The sequence below is a fragment of the Mandrillus leucophaeus genome, unplaced genomic scaffold, assembly GCF_000951045.1.
Source record: "Mandrillus leucophaeus isolate KB7577 unplaced genomic scaffold, Mleu.le_1.0 Scaffold673, whole genome shotgun sequence".
NCBI lineage: Eukaryota > Metazoa > Chordata > Mammalia > Primates > Cercopithecidae > Mandrillus > Mandrillus leucophaeus.
In genome coordinates this window covers 148,984-160,358 of record NW_012107286.1, presented here as the reverse complement: position 1 = coordinate 160,358, position 11,375 = coordinate 148,984, and positions in this window count along the sequence as shown.

The window sequence follows — 11,375 nt, the reverse complement described above, 5'->3', positions numbered from 1 at the left end:
TCTCTCTGCTAAGATGCTGGATTTGAGATTCCAAACTTATTTGTGGTGGGATATGCCTTAGATTACAATGAATACTTCAGAGATCTGAATGTAAGTCTTGCATGCAAATTCCTAACCCCCCTTTTTATAAGAACTTAACAATTTAGAAATGTATTGATTGCGTGTTAGTGATGTCTTCTATTGATTGAGTATCTTCTATGTGAGGAGTATGGTGAGCACATTGCATCCATACTCCCAATTAACTCCCACTACTATTCTGCAGGGTAGGTATCAGGATGATGGAGGCAAATTATGATTATCTCTATTTCATACTAAAGAAATAGGAAGCTAAAAGCAGAACTATGGTTTGACACTGATTCTTCTCCATAGTCATTGACTGTGCTCAACCAACCATAACAATAGCCAATATTCTATATACTGATTTGTGTCAGTGCTTGAACTCTAGCAGGTTTCAATTACAGGGGCATGCAGCTCATAACTCTTCCGTCTTTGGGGGAAATGATCTCACCACACAGACGTGGACCCCCAGTGTGGACCCCAGCTGTGTGACCCTGACCAACACTGTATGATCTAGAAGTAGACAACTTACCCAAAGTGGACCAATCAGTCTCTGTCTCCTGGGAATCAGAAACTTAAACCAAAAGTCACAGAGACTGAGCGTGTTCAGACTTCAGCCGCTAGGACAGCAGTGCCCCAGACAGTATCCATAGCATCATGGGTGAAAGTCTCTGGAGCTGCCCTTGTTCCTGCCTTCTAGTTGCTTCATTGCCCAGTTCGTCCTTGGATTCTGAGAGCTACCCCAGTATTCCACCAATAAATTTCCCCTCCCCCCTTTTAAAGACACAGGGTCTCGCTCCAGGGTCTCACCTAGGCTAGAGTGCAGTGATGCAATTAAAGCTCACTGCAGCCTTGAACTCCCAGGCTCAAGCGATCCTCCCGCCTCAGCCTCCTGAGTAGCTGGGACTACAGGCACACACCACTATGCCTGGCTAATGTTTTTACTTTTTGTAGAGATGGAGTCTTGCTATGCTGTCCAGGCTGTTCTTGAATTCCTGGCTTCAAATCATGCTCCCACCTCAGTCTCCCAAAGTGCTGGGATTACAGACAGGGGCCACTGAGCCCAGCCAAATCCTCCTTTTTTCCTTACATTAGCCTGGCCCCATTTCTGTTGCTTTCAATCAAAATATTCCTAACCCTTTGCTTGTTGCCCAAAAAGGGTTGAATAAGAGCCCATGTTGTGCTTGCCACTGTTATTTCTCCATTCACCCAAGCAGTTGTCATCTTACCAGTAGGAGACTTCAGTTTCTAGCAGGGCTAAACATGCTGCTCCCTCAGCGTTTCTGGGTTTTAGGGACCTGGGGAGCCAGATTCAGTATAGGGCTCCAAACTAAAACCACAAAGGCCCTTTTGTCAAGCATTTCAATGGGTCTCTTTAGATTTTACCCACACATATAAATACACACATTTATATTTAAATGATCAATAGCCAATTACAGGATGGCATTCGGTTATGACTGCATCACAGTTTCTGTGTCTCAGATTTTGTTAAGAAACTGATGGGTTTAAATCCTTTGTTGTTTCAGCACATATGCGTCATCAATGAGCACGGTAAAGAAAAATATCGAGTCTAAAGACAAGAATTCTCACCACTAAAGTCCCAGATAACATCATACTTACGCCTGTTCTCGGGAAGCCAGCTGTCAAGTTTGTCTCCCCAGGCATCTTCACTCAGCAGGATATAAAAGAAAAAAATGTTCAAATGAGAGAGCTTTCTTTTCTGAGGTTAATATAAAGAGTATCAAAGGTTCTTAAGGGAAAGAAAGCAGTGCTTTTATTTGACTTGTTCCAAATTAAACACTCCGCCTTGTGACTCAGCAATGCTATCTACCTTCACACTCCTGAGCTCCGCCTTCCTTTGTTTTGATACAGTCATTATATTTGATTACTATTCCCAGGAATACCCCCACCTAGTTACTCAAATATTTTTCACTTAACTTTTTATACCCTTATTTTGGTAATAAGCTTACAATATTAAGAACCTGGGGACCTTTTTTTAACTGAAGCCTTGCGTCCCCTATACCGGGAATGCAACTATTAATAGATTCCCATATTTTAAAAGGAGGGAAGGGACAATTTAATATAAATTTCTGTTTGTGCATTTCTGACAGGCCGTTATTATCTGCTTTGACAAAGCCTTTCTGAAACGCAGTGTACAATGAATCTTAATGATGTTATGAAACCAGCTTTGCTCGGGGCTCTTGATTGGAGCTTCCGGTATGTGATGACGGTATGTCATGTATGCATGGATGTACTCAACTGTGTTTAATACTCTGAATTTTAATTAGAAAAAAATACAATAGTAGCAAGGCCCTGGTTTCTAAGCTGTATCCTTTTATTCATGTGGGACATGAGCAAATGGCAGAATTAGGGGCGAGTGCTTTCTATGCTCGAAACTAAACAAGTACAAATTTTTCCTCGTATTTGCATGGAAGGAAAAGACACCGTTATGCCCTGTCCTAAACGTGAAGACAGAGGTTGAATTTTTAAAAAAATATCTTTAAAAGGCTGATCACAAAATCCAAGGTGCTACAGGAAACAAGCACACTTAAGAAAGTTTTTTTTTGAATAACATTTTTTTCCGAATAACATTTTTTTCCAATTTCTTCATTTTATGAGACATTTCCTAATTTATGGGGATTTTAATTGAAAATAAACTTGAGTCTCAATAGAGCTGTTTTTTTCTCACTTCCTAGAAAATGCAAATGCAAAATAAATAACTAAGCAGCTTTTGTTTGGTTCTGAACCGTATGTGGCGTATTGTTATTAGGTTCTAGCTTCCTTTAAACTAATAAAGAATAAGAAAACTTGTTATGTTTTATCACTGCTTACTGTTTTTCTTCTGCCTTCATATTTTTTAAATACTTTCAGCCATTAAAATGTATGTGAGTCAGTAGCTTAAATATACAACTGCATGTACCTATCCTGCGGCTTTATTTTTGTTAACTTGGATTAAATCCAATATATGCACTAGTATAAGCAAATGATTAAGCTGGGCTAGATCTGCTTTTTTTTTCCTCAAGCTTGTTTGTAAGAACAAGGAATTTTAGTTGTAAAAGAAGATTTTCCTGCATATCTTTGTTTCGCTCAGAGAAGAAAACAAGCCACACCCAAATATCCCAAGGGATAAGTCAGCAAAAGGAATCTCTTCTAGCTTTGTTTCACAGAAGCATTGGTACCCAAGCTTAGATTTCTAATTGTGTCTGACCGGCGAATTTCTTGAAATATCAAAATTAATATTCTGAGCATAGTGTTTTTTTCACAATGCCATGTTTATGTCAGAAGACCTAGAAAAATCCAGGCACACATTTGGTTTTAAGTGTAAAATTATCCATAAAGTATACAATATGAAAATGTTTTCTTAAAAACGTTGAATTTTAGTAAGCATCAGTATCCTTTCTGAGGACTCTCTGTTTACTCAAATTACAAAGGAAATTTATCTACTTCACAAGATCGTGAGGACTTGTATGGCTAATGCTGAAAATTCACTAAATATACAAGAAGTTTAATCATGCTTGCAATTTTTTCCTACCAGACAATACTTTGACAGTGATATCCAAGAAAAGTCATCTTGGGAAAAATAGCATTTCCTTTTCTCTTGCAAAACTCCTGTCTAGTTAATACCACCGAGTTTATTCACTCTAAATCAAAAATGCAAAACCTTATTACTTGGTTAATAACAAATCCATTATTAATTTAGTGTTCCAAAGCTGATTTGTAAGGGGGAAAATATGTGAGTATGCGTGTGTGTGTGTGCGTGTGTGTGTGTGTATGTGCGTGTATGTGTGTGTGTATTTCATTGGGAAGTCTGGATTCAGTTATAATCAACATAATTAGTAATACTTTGGGATTTTCCAAACAAGTTAGAAACCCTCATTGTAAATTGGTCCTTTCTTATAGGGACTGGAATGTACTCATTGTTGACCCACGGACCCTCTAGATATAAACGACAAATAGTCAAATTCCGACGTACCTCGTGTAATTTTTGCGTATAAGATGGTGTGCCATGTTTCAGGCCTTCCGAGACTGTGAAAACAGCCTTTCAGAGCACAGGCAGGCATTTGCCCAGCCTCCTGTGAAATCAACTTGTGTTTTCCCAATGGAGAGAAAAAGCAGGCTATCCCACGTCTAGAGACCTGGTGTCATGGAAATATGCCCTCCCTTTCGTCATAGAGGTAGTGTGTTCTAGGAAGTTGAAACCCCAAACCACACTCTCCACCCAGTTGTCTAATTTGGGCAAACTTAGCATTCGGGAGTTTCACCGACTTTGCAATCATGAAGCTCCTTTGCATCCCAAGATGACACTTGCGAGCTGGCAACAAGCCAGTTTCAGGAAGAGAGGAAGGGGATCTCAAGAGGGGCCTTTGCATGCTGCTGAGGGGAGGTGTGCAGAAATAGGAAGAGGGTGTGCATGGAGACGGCTGCGTTGTTTCTTGGCCAGTTGTACACCCATGGTGGCTTCTGAACCCGGTACTAAGAGGAAGACTAAGACACCAGCCTAAAGAGCTGCATTCATGGTTATCTTTGTGCTGCATAGTGGAGCTGACAGGCCAGCCGTTCTTCACATTTCATTGAGGAGCACGGAGAAGCTTTAGGGTGGGAAGAAGGAGGAAAGGAGCTCCGTACTAGCACTCCCAAGGGCTCTGCAATTTGGGAAGCACTGTGGGCTGGAATGCACGCTTCCCAAGATGCCACCCTCCAAGGCATCATGAGCCACAGACATCCACAAGGAGACCAGGAGCCACATGAGAGGAATGTTGATGGACAAGTTCCAGAAAGCTCAGAGCACCCCAGAAACCCAGCTACAGCATCAGGTTGTGCAGCCTGCACTGCTGGTGCCCTCGCAAAGACATCAAGCCAAGGAGAGCCGACACTCCACTTGCCAACTCGTGGACCCTGGCTGACGACTGTATCAGCCCTCAGGAAGGGGTGCCTTTTCCTAAAAACAGTGTCTCTTTCTAGTGCTCTCAGAAGAGAGAGGTTTTTGCAATTTCTCAGCCAGGAGGAAGTGGCTTTTTAAGACAGGGTGGGGCACTGAAGCCCTCCATTGCCCAAGTGGGAGAAAGAAGCCTGAACTAAGGTTACTGTGACCTCCTTTGTGTCCAGAGCCTAGTGAGCATGGAGTAGAAAGTAAGCTGTGAGTGAGGAAGGTGTTAAGGTCACTCAAGAAGCCTGGCTGTGAAGAGAAGACACATACAATCATAGCCAGAGGGCTTTTAAAAGATGGGAGATTCCTGTGAACTCACCTGGGAGGAAAAAAAAAAGCGAGAGACTTGCAAGCTTTTATTTGCTGTAGAAACAGCCACATAAACCAGAGGAAGCATATTCCTTGTTGACGGGGGTGGGGGTTGGGGTGGCTCACGTCTGTCTTTTGGAAGCTGAGGTGGGATAATCACTTGAGGCCAGGAGTTTAAGACCAACCTGGGCAACATAGCAAGACCCTATTTCTACAAAAACAAAAACAAAAAACAATGTAGTTATCCAGGGGTGGTGGCATGTACCTGTAGTCTCAGCTACTCAGGGGACTGAGGTGGGAAGATTGCTTGAACCCAGGAGTTCGAGGCTGCAGTGAGCTATGATCACACTACTGCACTCCAGCCTGGGTGACAAAGCAAGATCCTGTCTCTAAAAAATAGTAAATAAATAAATAAATGTTGTTGATTGTTTTGTAACGAATCATTCCAAAACAGAAATTTAAATCAACAATAATTAGTTATTCTCTTTAATGGTTGACAAGAGTTAGGAGGCTAGGTGAGGTGGCTCATGCCTGTAATCCCAACACTTTGGGAGGCCAAGGCGGGTGGATCATGAGATCAGAAGATCGAGACCATCCTGGCCAAATGGTGAAACCCCGTCTCTACTAAAAATACAAGAATTATCTGGGCATGGTGATGCATGCCTGTAGTCCCAGCTACTCAGGAAGCAGAGGCAGGAGAATCACTTGAACCAGGAGGCAGAGGCTGTGGTGATCTGAGATTTCGCCACTGCACTCCAGCGTGGGTGACAGGGCAAGCCTCTGTCTCAAAAAAAAAAAAAAAAAAAAAAACGGGAATACAGAGAAGACATACTGGAGGTAGTTTGTTTCTGCTCAGTGATCTCCGGTGCTTCAGATGGAAGACTCCAAGGCTGATGGCTGCAATCAAGAGAAACTGAACTGCCCAATGTGGCCGCAATTATGTGGTTATTTAAATTAACTAAAGTCAAATAAAATTTAAAATTTACTTCCTCGTTCACACTAGCTATGTTAGAACTGCTCAATGGCCTCATGTGGTAGTAAGTTACCAACCATATTGGACAGTGAAGACATAGAACATTTCCATTATCGTAGAATGTTTTATGGAAAGCTCTAGTCTGAAGGCTTATTTTTGTCTAGTGGTTAATGTTAGCTGTTAGCTGGAACCTTAGCTGAGGCTGTGAGTTGGAACCTTAATATGTGGCCTCTCCGTGTGGTCTGGGCTTCCCCACAACATGGTAGTTGGGTTCCAAAGTGGAGGGAGACAAAGAGATGGAAGCCATATTGCCTTTTATATAGCAGGCTCACTTCTGCCATATTCTGTTAGTCAAAGCAGTTACACAGATTTGCCTGGGTTCAAAGGCAGAGAACACAGACTGTCGTCATTTGATGGAAGAACAGCAGCATTATATTGTAAGAACATCAAGTGGGATAACATGTATATTGGTGGTGATCTACAGAAAATATAACCTGCCACTGAAAAGTTATGTGCCCTGCACATTTTCTTTTTAAAAAAATTTTTTTGTTTTATTTTGTATAGAGATGGGGTCTCACTAAGTTGCCAAGGCTGGTCTCCAACTCTTGGCCTGAAGTGATCCTCCCACCTTGGCCTCCCAAAGCCCTGCACATTTTCTATTAATAAGATAACTAAATGAGTTGATTATTCAGTGATCATGATGTATAATTATGAAAACAAGACTACTTTTATAGATTTTAAAGAATTACAGAATACTATCTAGAAGATGACAAAAGGAACACCAGACTGTGCACACGTACATATTTGCCTACTGATAGTGTTTGGACTAGATTATGAAGACATTGAAAGAGCAGATTTAGGCCAGGGGCGATGGCTCACGCCTGTAATCCCAGCACTTTGGGAGGCCAAGAAGGGCAGATCACCCAAGGTCAGGAGTTCAAGACCACCCTGACCAACATGTCGAAACCCCATCTCTACTAAAAATCAACATGTGAGGTGGCACGTGCCTGTAATCCCAAGTATTCAGGAGGCTGAGGCAGGAGAATCGTTTGAACCTAGGAAGTGGAGGTTGCAGTGAGCCGACGTCGTGCCACTGCACTCCAGCCTGGGTGACAGAGTAAAACTTCATATCAAAAAAAGAAAAGAAAGAACAGATTTATTTCTAAGTGGCTTCAGTTTGCAGTATAAAAAAGTTTAGGAAAATAGATTTTGCTCGTCAAGTATTCTATAAGTGTGAACTCATACTGAAATTTTAGTAGCAGTTCTATTTTTATAGAAAGAAATTGCATAATAATTTGGCCAAGAAACTAATCCAGAGTGGAGTTTCCTTAAATACAATGAATATAACTGGGTGAACTGAACTCTACATAATAATATATATACTGAACTCTATATAATAATTATATATATTTTATATATATAATATATATATAATGTCATACTTGGAAACAGTAATCTAGTAATCCTCAAATCAATTAATAAACATTTTTAAAACACTAGATTGACAACTAACAACATGGTTTTACAATGAAAATTGCTCTATCTGATTTATCTAATCTTCTAATATTGAGTGGTAGAGTTGGTTGAATGAAAAAAGAAATGGATGTAATCTGTCTTATCTTTATTTTAACAAGGTTATGCCCTGTGAAGAATATTCATTGTTGCCTGAGAAAATAACTGACACTACATAGCTACTGGGTGACTGCACTGATCTTTATAGTTGTACTCAGAAGAGATCCATCCTGAGCATAGCAAAGTGTATTGTGAAAGATTCGAGCCTAGGCCCTCAAGCTCGTTGACATTTCATGAGCAATTTGGTTGCAACTTCCGTGGATCATGCACTGTACAAAAACTTGACAATACCCTTTTTTTTTCTTTTGAGACAGAGTCTTACTCTGTCACCCAGGCTGGAGTGCAGTGGCGTGATCGTAGCTCACTGCATTCTCAACCTCCTAGCCATCCTCAAGCCATCTTCCCACCGTGGCCTCTCGAGTAGCCAGAACCACAGGTGTATACCACCAGCCCGACTAATTTTTAGAAAAAAATTAGTGGAGATGAGGTCTCCCTATGTTGCCCAGGCAGGTCTCAAATCCCTGAGCTCAGGAAATCCTCCCACCTCAGCCTTCAAAAGTGTTGGGATTACAGGCGTGAGCCACCATGCCCAGCCTGAAAACTTAATAACTCTTAATTGAATACTTAGCACAAAATGTTGAGATAGGAATTGGCATCTCCATTTTAGAGATAAGTAAGTGTCAGAGAGATTGAATCACTTCCTCAGGGTCACACAGATTTGTTCAAAGACAGAAACTGAACTAACACTGTTGGGCTGCTGAGTTAGTACTCACTTCACCACATAGGACTAAGCGTCATGTACAGCTGGTTTGGCTCTGTGTCCCCACCCAAATCTCATGTTGAATTGTAATTCCTAATGTTGGAGGTGGGGCTCAGTGGGAGGTGATTGGATCATGGGGGTGATTTCTAATGGGTTAGCACCATCCCCCTAGTGCTGTCTCGTGATAGGGTTCTCACGAGATCCAGTTGCTTGAAAGTGCATAGCGCCTCTCCCCTCTCCTTCTCTCTCTTCGGCCATATGAGGACATGCTTGTTTCTCCTTTGCCTTCTGCCATGAATGTAAGTTTCCTGAGACCTCCCAGCCATGCCTCCTGTACAGCATGTGGAGCTGTCAGTCAATTAAAACCTCTTTTCTTTATAAATTATCCAGTCTCAGGTAGTTCTTTATAGCAGTGTGAAAACAGACTAATGAAACCATAGAAAGTGTATAGACAGATGTATAGATGACATTCAGATGAGGATAAGAAAGAATGGTATGGTATAATAGGAAATATATTTGGTCTCTGTCCCAAGTCCCTGGCACAGGTCCTGAAACACTTGAAATGTCCTGAGTGACAGGAGCATCTTTTGTGACTCGTAAGAAACCCCTTATGAGTTTATGCTAATGAAGTGACTTAGGATGGAGTTGGTCACCAGAAAGACCAAGTGATTAGAGGGTTGGACGTTTCAGACCCTCCCACTGAGCTCCAGAGAGGAGGCTGGGGGCAAGAGATTGACCTTTATAAAAACTCTCAGACAAAAAAATTCAGAGAGCTTCCAGGTCGGTGAACACAGTGCCACAAAGGGAAGGCGGCACGCCTTGATTCGTATCTTTAATAATCTAACTTTCTTTTTCTTTAATAAAAAAAAAGTTTTCCTGAGTTCTGTGAGATGTTCTAGCAAATTATGGAAACTTAGGGCAGGTGGGAACCCACAGATTTGTAGCCAAGTTGAACAGAAGTGTGGGTTACCTGGGGACCTGATACTTGTGGCTGGTCTCTGGAGTGAAGGCAGTCTTAGGGAATCGAGCTTTTAAACCTCTGGAGTCTGATGCTAACTCCAGGTAGTTAGTGTTAGAACTGAATTAAATTGTTGGACATCCACTTGGGATCCAGAGAACTGGAGAACTGGTCGATGGAAAGAGAAAACATTCCAGAAATATTGCACTTAGAGACAGAATTCTCAAGCTTCTAATGGTTACCAATCACCTAGGAGATAAATAAATATAAATTACTTGAACCTATCCCTAGAGGTGTAGATTCAGTAGACCTAGGTGACCAGTTCGAGACTAGCCTGGGAAACATGGCAAAACTCCGTCTCTATAAAATATACAAAAATTAGCCAGGCATTGGTGAGGCTGAGCCCAGGAAGCAGAGGTTGCAGTGAGCCGAGATCACACCCCTGCACTCCAGCCTGGGTGACAGAGTGGGACTCTGTCTCCAAAAACAAAAAACAAACAAACAAAAACTTTCCCATGAAGAGAACATGTCTGCAGGATCTTCCTAGTAAATTCTACCAAACATCTAAGGACAAAATCATAGCAATTACACATAAATTCTTTCGGAAAACTGAAAAGGAGGGAATACTTTTAAACTCATCCTATGAAACCAACATTACCCTGCTACCACAATCAGACAAAAATATTATGAGAAAAAGAAACTACAGACCAACATTCTTCACGAACACAGATGCAAAAATTTCTAAACAAAGCTTCAGTAAACTGAATTCAACATGTATAAAAGTATAATATGTCATGACCAGGTGGGGTTTATCTCAAGATTACAAGGCTGGTTTAACATTCAAAAATCAATATAATTCATCATATTAACAAACAAACAAACAACAACAACAACAAAAAAAAACAGACACCATAGGATCACCTTAATGAATATTTTTAAAAGTCTTTGCCTAAATCTAACATCCATTCTTGATTAAATCTCTTGGTAAGCTAGAAGAAGAAGGGAATTTCCTCAGCCTGATAAATGGCATCTATAAAAAACAAAAAAACCTATGATTAATGTCATACACAATGGTGAAAGATTAAATACTTTTCCCTTGAGATCAGGAAAAACAAGGATTCTGCTCTCATCATTTTTATTCAACATTGTGGTAGAAGTTCTATTCAGTGTAACCTGGTAATAAAAAGAAATAAAAGGCATCCGGATTGGAAAGGAAAAAGTAAAACTCTCTTTATTCACAGATGAAATGATCACTGATGTAGAAAATCTAATGAGATCTATCAAAAAGCTAGTAGAACTAAGTGAATTTAATAAAGCTGTAGGACACAAGCTCAATATATACAAACAAATGTATGCAGTAGAAACAATCAGAAATTTGAAAGTTAAAATACACAACTTATAATAGCATCCACAAATATGAAATACTGGAAGCATACATTTAAGAAATCTGAGGAATGGTGTGAGAGGCTTGCACACTAAAAACTACTAAAAGTGCTAACAGAAATTTTTAAAAAGCTAAACAAATGAGTAGATAAGCTGTGTTCTAGAGTCAAAAGAGGCAATATTGCTAAAATGTTAATACTCCCCAAATTAATCATACTGAAATAATTGGATATGCATATGCTAAAACATGGATTTTGATCCATACTGCAAAGCATATACATAAATTAACTCAAAATTGATCATATTAGCTGGGCATGGTGTGGGCACCTATAATCCCAGCTATTCCGGAGGCTGAGATAGGAGAATAGCTGGAACCCAGGAGGTGGAGGTTGTAGTGAGCTGAGATTATACCACTGCACTCCAGCCTGGGTGACAG